The 9,987-nt window shown below is 37.9% G+C and overlaps 1 pseudogene; it reads left to right on the top strand.

The window, feature by feature from the left end:
- Positions 1-6,932, top strand: part of LOC114905848 — a 13,906-nt pseudogene extending 6,974 nt beyond the window's left edge.
- Positions 6,933-9,987: the final 3,055 nt, after the last annotated feature.

The following is a 9,987-nucleotide window of genomic DNA, read 5'->3' as shown; positions in this document are numbered from 1 at the left end:
TATGGCTGAGTAATATTCCACTGTATACATGTACCACATCTTCTTTACCCATTCCTCTTTTGATGGACATTTAGGTTGCTTCCATGTCCTGACTATTGTGAGTAGTGCTGCAATGAATATTGCGGTGCAAGTAACTTTTCAAATTATGGTTTTCTCTGGATATATGCCCAGGAGTGGGATTGCTGGATCAAATGATAGCTCTGTTTTTAGTTTCTTAAGGAACCTATACTGTTGTCCATACTGGATGTACCAGTTTGCATTCCCACCAACAGTGTAGGAGGGTTCCCTTTTCTCCACACCCTCTTCAGCATTTATTGTTTGTAGGTTTTTTGATGATGGCCATTTTGACCGGTGTGAAGTAATACCTCATTGTAGCTTTGATTTGCATTTCTCTAATAATTAGTGATGTTGAGCATCTTTTCATGTGCTTTTTAACCATCTGTATGTCTTCTTTGGGGAAATGTCTGTTTAGATCCTCTGCCCATTTTTTGATTGGATTGTTTGTTTTTTTGATATTGAGCTTCATGAGTTGTTTGTATATTTTGGAGACTAAAACCTTGTCGGTTGCTTCGTTTGCAAACATTTTCTCCCATTCTGAGGGTTTTCTTTTTGTTTTGTTTATGGTTTCATTTGTGTGCAAAAACTTTTAAGTTTAATTAGGTCCCATTTGTTTACTTTTGTTATTTTGCAGCAAACTCTGCAAGTTTGCTGAGTTCATTTATTAGTTCTAATGAGTTTTTTCAGGGGGAGGAATATTTAGGCTGTTCTCCATGTGAGATCATGTCATCTGCAAACAGGTAATTTTAGTTCTTCCTTTCCAATTTGGATGCCTTTTATTTAATTTTCTTGCCTAATTTCTATGGCTAAAACTTCCTTTTCGATGTTGAATATTATTCATCTGAGAGTGTCTTAATTTCTCTCTCATTTCTGAAGGACAGTTTTGCCAGATACAGAATTCTCAGTTGACATTTATTCTTTCAGCCCTATAAATATATTATCTCACTTCTTTTGGTCTCTGAGGTTTCCACTGAGAAATTTGCTGATCATCTTATTGAGGATCCCTTGCACATAAGAGTAGCTTTTTCATGGTCCTTTCAAGATTCTCACTATAGCTGTTGACAGTTTGATTATAATGTATCTTGGCGTAGGCCTCTTTCAGTTTATCTTACTTAGAGTTCATTGAGATTCTTGGACTTGTGAATCCATGTTTCTCCTCAAATTTGAGAAGTTTTCAGCCATTATTTCTTCAAATAACCTCTCTGCTCTTTTCTTTCTTTCAACCTCTGGGACTCTCATAATGCATATGTTGCTTGATTATGTCCCATTAGTCTTTTAATCTCTGTCCACTTCATTCTTTTTTGCTCCTGAGACTTGATAATTTCAAATGATAACTTCAGCTTCACTGATTGTTTCTTCTTGTTTCAGTCTATTGTTGAACCCCTCTAGTGAACATTTTAGTTGTTACTATATTTTCAGCTCTAGAATTTCTTTTTTGTTCCTTTTTATAATTTTTGTTTCCTTTTTTGGTATTCTCATTTAAAAAATATATTCCTTTCCTCATTCCTTTGGTTCTTTGTGTTTTCCTTTAGTTCTCTGAACATATTTAAGATAATTGTTTTAGTCTTTGTTTGGTACTTCTAGTGCCTGTGCTTTTTCAGGGACAATTTCTGCCACTTTATTTTCTTCCTTTGAATGTGGCATATTTTCCTATTTCTTTGTATGCTTTGTGATTTTTTAAATTGAAAATTGGGTATTTGAAAAAAACAGCCTTGCAGGTAGGCTGTGTGCTGGGGAAGACATTTACTAATTAGCAAGGCTTGCTCTGGGCCTTGGGATCAGCCTCATGTCAAGGCTTAAAGTCTTCTTGGACCTTTTCTAGGCGTACATCTTGCCTAGGCCACTGTGTGTGCTTTTTCAATTCCCTAAAATACACATCTGTTTTTAAGTGTCTTACTTTCCAAAAGACTCTCACCACTGCTTCTTCTGGGGGCCATTGATGTTCTGTTGTGCTGCTCTACCTCTAATCTCTTGCCCCGGATGTTGCAAGACTATAGTCCCTCTGCAGCTTTCTTGAGCGGTGTCCACTATTTCCTGTCTTTTCCTAGCCTGAGATCCGAGCTATACCGCTTTTCTCTTTCTGAACTCTAAGAGACCAGTACCTTAGGCAGCCCCTAGACAGATTAGAACATTGCAAAAAAGGTCCGCCTTCCTCTTCTTTCCAGTTAGAGGGAGGGAATTGACAGCCAGGCCACTGCATCTCCCAGACTGTGCTTCCCTGCACTACAGGGGAAGGAGAGGTGGGGTACAAGTAAGTAAAAATACCACGAAATTTCCTTCCATTTCCTGTGTGGCTTTTTCTTGATTAAGCTTTCGCTTGGTTGCTATAGACTGTTTTCCAGATCTCCTGTAAAGTTATTTTTTGCTAATTTCTAGTTGGTTTTTTAAAAATGTTAATGTGGGTGGGGGTAGGAGAGCCTGGCGTTTCCTAGTTTACCAACTTACAGATATCACTGAAATAAACAGTAGTCTATCTGTTTTATAAACAGAGATACCAGTGTTTAGATAGTGACTTATACAAGGTTCACAATTAATGAGGACAAAAGCTGGGCTTTGATTCTATTTCTTTTTCCAGGTTTTGTGATTTTTTTAAAAATAAACTTTGAGTCTGTCATGCAGAGTGAAGTAAGTCAGAAAGAGAAAGACAAATACCGTATGCTAACACATATATATGGAATCTAAGGAAAAAAATGTCATGAAGAACCTAGGGGTAAGACAGGAATAAAGACACAGACCTACTAGAGAATGGACTTGAGGATATGGGGAGGGGGAAGGGTAAGCTGTAACAAAGTGAGAGAGTGGCATGGACATATATACACTACCAAACGTAAAATAGCTAGCTAGTGGGAAGCAGCCGCACAGCACAGGGAGATCAGCTCGGTGCTTTGTGACCACCTAGAGGGGTGGGATAGGGAGGGTGGGAGGGAGGGAGACGCAAGAGGGAAGAGATACGGGAACATATGTATAACTGATTCACTTTGTTATAAAGCAGAAACTAACACACCATTGTAAAGCAATTATACTCCAATAAAGATGTAAAGAAATAAATAAATAAACTTTGTATTTTAGGATAGTTTTAGATTTACCAGAAAGTTCCAAAAATAGTACAGAGAGTTCCCATATCCACCCACTCCCTGCCCTGCACACAGTTACCCCTTTTATCAACGTGTTACATTAGTATGGTACATTTGCTACAATCAGTGAACCCATACTGATGAACTAAAGTCCATACTGTTTTTCAGATCTCCTTAGTTTTTACTTAATGTATTTTTCTGTTCTAGGATCCAGTCCAGGACACTATGTTAGATTGTTCTCATGTCTCCTTTGGCTCCTGTTGATTGTGGCAGTTTCTCAGAATTTCTTTGTTTTGATGACCTTGACAGTATTGAGGAGTACTATTCAGGTATTTTGTAGACTGTGCCTCAATTGGGATTTGTCTGATTTTTTTCCTCATGATGAGAATGGGGTTATGGGTGTTTGGGAGAAAGACCACAAAGGTAAAATACCATTCTCATATATCAAGGCTTTGATGAGCTGACCAGCCTTTACCAGCTTTTTCCTCCATATAGTTATTTTCCCCACTTTCTATACTCTGTTCTTCGGAAGTTAGTCACTAAGTCCAGCCCACTTTCAAGAAGGGTTGGGGAAGATTAAGCTCCACTTCCTGGAGGGTGAGAATCTACATAAATTATTTAGCATTCTTCTATAAGGAAGAATTATTTATTTTGTTTCTCAAATTGTTCCAGCTTTGTTCATTAGAAACTCTTTCACATTGGACCCTATATCCCTTTGGCATGTCCCCATTGTTTTGTTCTTTGAGCACTTCCTTACTTTCTGGCACTACAGGTTGCTCATTTTGTATATTCCCTGCCACAGCCATGGGAGAACCAACCATTTCTCCAAGGAGACCTGGTTCCTTTTATTAAATCAGAATGTCTTCCAGAATATGAAAGATCTAGATGACTGTAATAGAACCTGTGGAAACCCATTTGTAGGGGTATGTGTGTGTAGGAGGTGGTTAACAGGAGCAAAAGAAAAAGGGAAATTTGGAAGGGTCATAATCCAATTCTCTTGAATCATAGTTTACTATCCATTTGGAGGCAATTTAAGAGCACAAACTAAGAGATACCTTGGGTTCAGATGCCAGCTCTGTCACTTTCTAGCTGTGTGTCTGTGAACCTCAGTTTCCTCATCTGTAATGTGGATATAATAACCTCATGAGGTTGTTGGGATGATGATGAAGTGATTTATTTATTTATGTATTTATGTACTTACCACACTCTGCGGCATGTGGGATTTTAGTTCCCCGACCAGGGATCGAACCTGCGCCCCCTGCAGTGGAAGCACAGAATCTTAACCACTGGACCGCCAGGGAAGTCCTGATGATTAAGTGATTTAGAACACAAGCTTTTGCACAGTGCCTTGCACATGGTAAGCATTCACATCTTAGCTATTATTCTTAGTTTCAGTTCTTGTCTGAACTAGCTACTGTAATGTCACGAACAACTGTGAGCTCTCACTTTTTAAATTTGATGCCTTTGTTATTCAGCTTCCTTCTTGTTATATTTCTTTCCCTAGGAATGATTTTCGTGGGACCCAGTGCATCTTCTCATTTGAGATATCACCGAGAAGCTGTGAGTGATGTCATTGCCCTGTACTGGAGAAGCACTGGTGTGGGGGGGGTCTCTATGCAGGTGATGATTCTAGGGACCATGGGCTTGAAGTAGCAGCCTGTTCCCCAGACCCCTATTCAGGTCCAGTCCACTCTTGAAACTCTTGAATCAGTGTTTTTCTTCAAGGCCATGAGAAAATTGTGTTGTTCAAATATGGTATATTCATATTAAAGTGCAGTGAACTCCAAATCTGTTTTTATTAATAGAATAAAAATTCTTTATCACCTTCCCGGCAAATTTAATGTCCCCTTGTCAGGTTAGCTCTTTAAAATGTAAGAAGAACTTGTCTTCCTTTTGATAATGTGATTCTCCTCCTAAAGGCTCTTCCTGTTTCACTGTGGATGAAGTCTAAAGTCCTCCTCCTGAATGTCAGCACCCCCTATTAGATTGCCACATTTTTTATACCCATGAACCTTCTCCCATGACTCCCATGCCTGACATGTTTTCCCATAATTTCCTTCACTAGACTGTCATTCAAATAACTTTTTAAACTCTGCCCAGAGTAATGTAAAGAGTGCTAATACCTCCCTATCTACTGTCTTTTGAACACTGCTGTTCAGTTATTACCTAGAGTGCACTGGCCTTTGGTATGTGTATGGTATAAATACTCAAAATATTCAACATTTGGTTGTGTTTCTATGTATCTTCTAAATATTTGTATTAATATTGTCTTCTCCCTAAAGAACATGTATGTAAGTACCCCAGTCAATATAGTACTAAGTATCTGCTTATTGATAATGAGGAGGAAGATAAAGATAGGTCTAGAGTATAGTCATTGACAAATTTGAATAAGGGGACTTCTTACATCTGAGGTAGTCAGTGTTTCTGCCTTCTTAAGTCCCTTGGCTGTGATTATAGGAAATTAACTCCCAACTCAGTCCACAGCTGGGTGTTCCTTCAAGAAGATTGCTATTTCTGAGTCTTAGAGCTTGGAACCTATATTTATGGTTGGCCACTTGGGACCAATAATCTCAACCAGTGTCTAATCTTCCTGTAGGGATTGACTATTTTACATTACCATTCCTAGTTTATGCTGATGCTGCCTTCATCCATGCCTGTGATTGGAATCCTCATGCTGTACCTGCTCTGAGAAAAAAATCTAGAGATAAATGGAGTAGCAGATCTGTGCCAAATATACTTTGAAGATAACGGGAAGGTGAGTGCAGGGGAAATATATCTTTTGAGTGACTTTCCACATATACTACCAGGCAGTGACTTTCAGAAAATATCCAAAGTAAGACCAACTGTGTTGTTTACCTTCATCATCTCACCATACAAAGTGTACTGTTCTTATATTGAATGATTTCACTCATAGAATTTGAGTGATACATGTAGATAGTTAGTTGCATGTAATTGGGTAAAGGAGACTATTGGTAAGCAGCCAAGGTCTGGAACTAGTACAGAAAGATAATAAAATGGTTGAAGTAAAACTATGGGACTTAAGATTTTTAATGCTGTTTAAAAGATGTGGATTGCCTGCTCTAAAAGAAATTAGAGAGGAAAATGATGGGAGAAATGTTAAGTTGGAGTGAAAACTCATGAAAAATGAGTCTTCCTTATTTCCTACAAAATAAAGTGGAGAAGCATTTGTTTCTTTGTTTTTCTTCTTTTCAAAATACACAAGTGGAAAAGAGAATTTGGAAAATCGTCATAGTCATTTTCCCTCTTGCTGTGCTATGGCTATGTCCTATTTGAAAGTACTGCTGTTGTTCCTCATTTCATTTTCTTTACACCTCTCGTAGCTGAAACTGTTGCACATTGCTGACAGGGTAGTTCTTGGGCTGGTCCTTAGCTCTGAAGAAGGCTGGTTCATTGCCTGCCAAATGTTACACCAGGACACTGGAGGCATTTTGCATGTCCACCGAAATGTGGAACCTTGCCTGCAGAAGAATCTAGCTTCCTGGAAGCAGGGACATAGAAGAGAAGCAGCACTGTTAGTATCCTCAGCAAATTATCAATGACAAGTGGAAATATAAAGCTACTAGGGTGTCTGTGAGGGAAATGCTGGTGGTAGTCACCGAACTACAGTGGCAAAGGTGGGCTCAACCTGTAGAAACTCACATTGCCATTCTCTACCAACAAGAGCACAGTAAACTGTGTAAGACACAGATCTTGCATATTCAGCTAGTAAAATCCTGTGGTGCCCATGTGGATCACAGAGTTCTGGATATGAACCGCCACCCCTGTCCTCTAATTGACTAGAGGAGGTGAATCCAGGGGCACAAGGGTTCCATCTGTGAGTAAGCTTCCATAGTTGATTCCTTTAATTTATTAGTTCAACTCAAGTTGTAATCCCCTTGTCTCCTAGTGATATGTTTTAATTTTTTTAAGAAAAAACAGCTTTATTGAACTATAGTTCACACTTAAAGTATACAATTCAGTGGTTTTTAGTATACTCACAGAGTTCTGGAACCATCACCACAGTCAATTTTAGAATATTTTTGTCACCTCAAAAGAAACCCTATAACCTTTAGCTATAAGCACCCCAATCCCCTATTCCCTCTAGCCCTGGGCAACCACTAATGTATATTTTGTCTCTGTTTGCCTATTCTGGACATTTCATATAAATAGAATATATGGTCCTTTGTGACTGGCTCCTTTGACTTAGCATAATGTTTTAAGGTTCGTTCATGTAGTAGCACATATTAGTACTTCATCCCATATGTATGTGAGAGAGAGAGTGTGTGTGTGTGCACATGCATGCACACACATAACAGCTATATTGAGACATTATTCATATAACATACAATTCACACATTTAAAGTGAACAATGGTATTTAGTATAATCACAGAGGTATGCAAATATCAGTCATTTTAGATAAATTTAGAACACCTGTTTTCAGTTCTTTTGGGGAATGTACCTAGGAGTGGAATTGCTAGGTCATATGGTAATTCTGTGTTTAACTTTTTGAGAAAGTGCCAAGCTTTCCAGAGTGGCTGTACCATTTTATAATCCCACAAGCAATGTACAAAGTTTCCATTTCCTCCACATCCTTATCAACACTTGTTACTTTGTTTTTTTGCTTATGACCAGCCTAGTGGGTGTGAAGTGGTATCTCCTTGTGGTTTAGTTCTGCATTTCTCTAATAATGCTGTTGAACATTTTTTCATTTGCTTGCTGGCCATTTGTATAACTTCTTTGGAAAATGTCTATTCAAGTCTTTTGTCCACTTTTTAATAGGGCTGTCAATATGTTGTTGAATTGTAAGAGCTCTTTATATATTCAAGATATTAGAACCTTATTAGATGCCTGATTTGCATATATTTCCTTCCATTCTTTGGGGTTTTTTTTAAGACTTAATTTTTTTGTGTGTGTGGAGCAGTTTGTAGGTTCATAGAAAATTCAAGAGAAAGGTACAGAGATTTCCCTTGTACCTCCTACCTCTATACATACATAGCCTCCCCCATTTTTAACATACCCCACCAGAGTGGTACTTTTATTACAACTGATGAATCTGTATCAACACATCGTAATTACCCAAAGTTCATAGTTTATCTTAGTGTTCACTCTTGATGCTGTACATTCTGTGGGTTTGGGCAAATGTATAATGACTTATGTCAGTCATTGTAATATCATACAGAATATTTCCACTGCCTTAAAAAATCCTGTGTACTCAGTACCACCACTCACCCCACAACCCCTGGATACCACTGATCTTTTTTTTTTACTGTTTCTACAGTTTTGCCTTTTCCAGAATGTTATATAGTTGGAATGATACAGTATGTAGCCTTTTCACTTTGTGTTCTTTGAGTAATAAGCATTTATAAGGTTCTTCTATGTCTTTTCATGGCTTGATAGCTCATTTCTTTTTAGCACTGAGTAATATTCCATTGTCTAGATATACCACAGTTTATTTATCCATTTACCTACTGAAGGACATCTTGTTTGCTTTCAAAAGTTTTGGCAATTGTGAATGAAGCTACTGTACATACTTGTGCGCACATTTTCATGTGGACATAAGTTTTCACTTCCTGTAGGTAAATATCAAGGAATGTGATTGCTGGATTGTATTGGAAGAATATGTTTAGTTTTGTAAGAAACCACCAAGGTGTCTTTCAAAGTGGCTGTATGAGTTTATATTTCTACTAGCAATGAATGAGAGTTCTGCTCTTCAACATCTTTGCCACTATTTAGTGTTGTCAGTGTTCTGGATTTTGGGCATTTTAATAGGTGTATAGTGATATCTCCTTGTTATTTAATTTGCAATTCCCTGATGACATATGGTGTGGAGCTTCTTTTCATATGCTTATTTGCCATCTTCTTCAGTGAGGTGTCTGTTAAGGTGTAAGGCCCATTTTTTTTTTTTTTTTTTTGGTACGGGGGTCTCTCACTATTGTGGCCTCTCCCGTTGCGGAGCACAGGCTCTGGACGCGCAGGCTCAGCGGCCATGGCTCACGGGCCCAGCCGCTCCGCGGCATGTGGGATCTTCCCGGACCGGGGCACGAACCCGTGTCCCCTGCATCAGCAGCTGGACTTTTAACCACTGCGCCACCAGGGAAGCCCAGGCCCATTTTTTAATCGAGGTACTTGTTCTCTTATTGTTTTTATTTTAATCCTTCATTCTTTAATAATTAGATAGAGCTCAGTTACAAAAGCATTGGCTCTTTGAACATGATTTTTTATTAAGGTATTGTTGATTTACAATATATATAAGTTTCAGGTGTACAACATAGTGATTCACAACTTTTAAAGGTTATACTTCATTTATAGTTACTATAAAATATTGACTATATTCCCTGTGCTGTGCAATATATCCTTGTAGCTTATTTATTTTATACATAGTAGTTTGTAACTTTTAATCCCGTACCCCTATATTTCCCCTTCCCACTTCCCTCTCCCCACTGGTAACCACTAGTTTGTTCTCTATATCTGTGAGTCTGCTCCTTTTTTTTGTTATATTCACTAGTTTGTTTTATGTTTTAGATTCCACATATAAATGATATCATACAGTATTTGTCTTTGATTTATTTCACTTAGAATAATGTATTCCAAGTCCATCCATTTTGTTGTAATTGGCAAAATTTCATTCTTTTTTATAGCCAAGTTGTATTCCATGGTATATATATACCACATCTTCATTTTCCATTCGTCTGTTGAAAGACATTTAGTTTGCTTTCACATCTTGGCTATTGTAAATAATGCTGCTATGAATATTGTGGTGCATGTATCTTTTCGAATTAATGTTTTTGTTTTTGTTGGATATATGCCCAGGAGTGGAATTGCTGGATCATATGGTAGTTCTATTTTTAGTTTTTT

The sequence above is a fragment of the Monodon monoceros genome, unplaced genomic scaffold (genome assembly GCF_005190385.1).
Source record: "Monodon monoceros isolate NGI ecotype Baffin Bay Population unplaced genomic scaffold, NGI_Narwhal_1 Super_Scaffold_22, whole genome shotgun sequence".
Taxonomy (NCBI): Eukaryota; Metazoa; Chordata; class Mammalia; order Artiodactyla; family Monodontidae; genus Monodon; species Monodon monoceros.
Note: the sequence above shows the minus strand (reverse complement) of the source record. Positions and strands in the feature narration are given on the sequence as shown.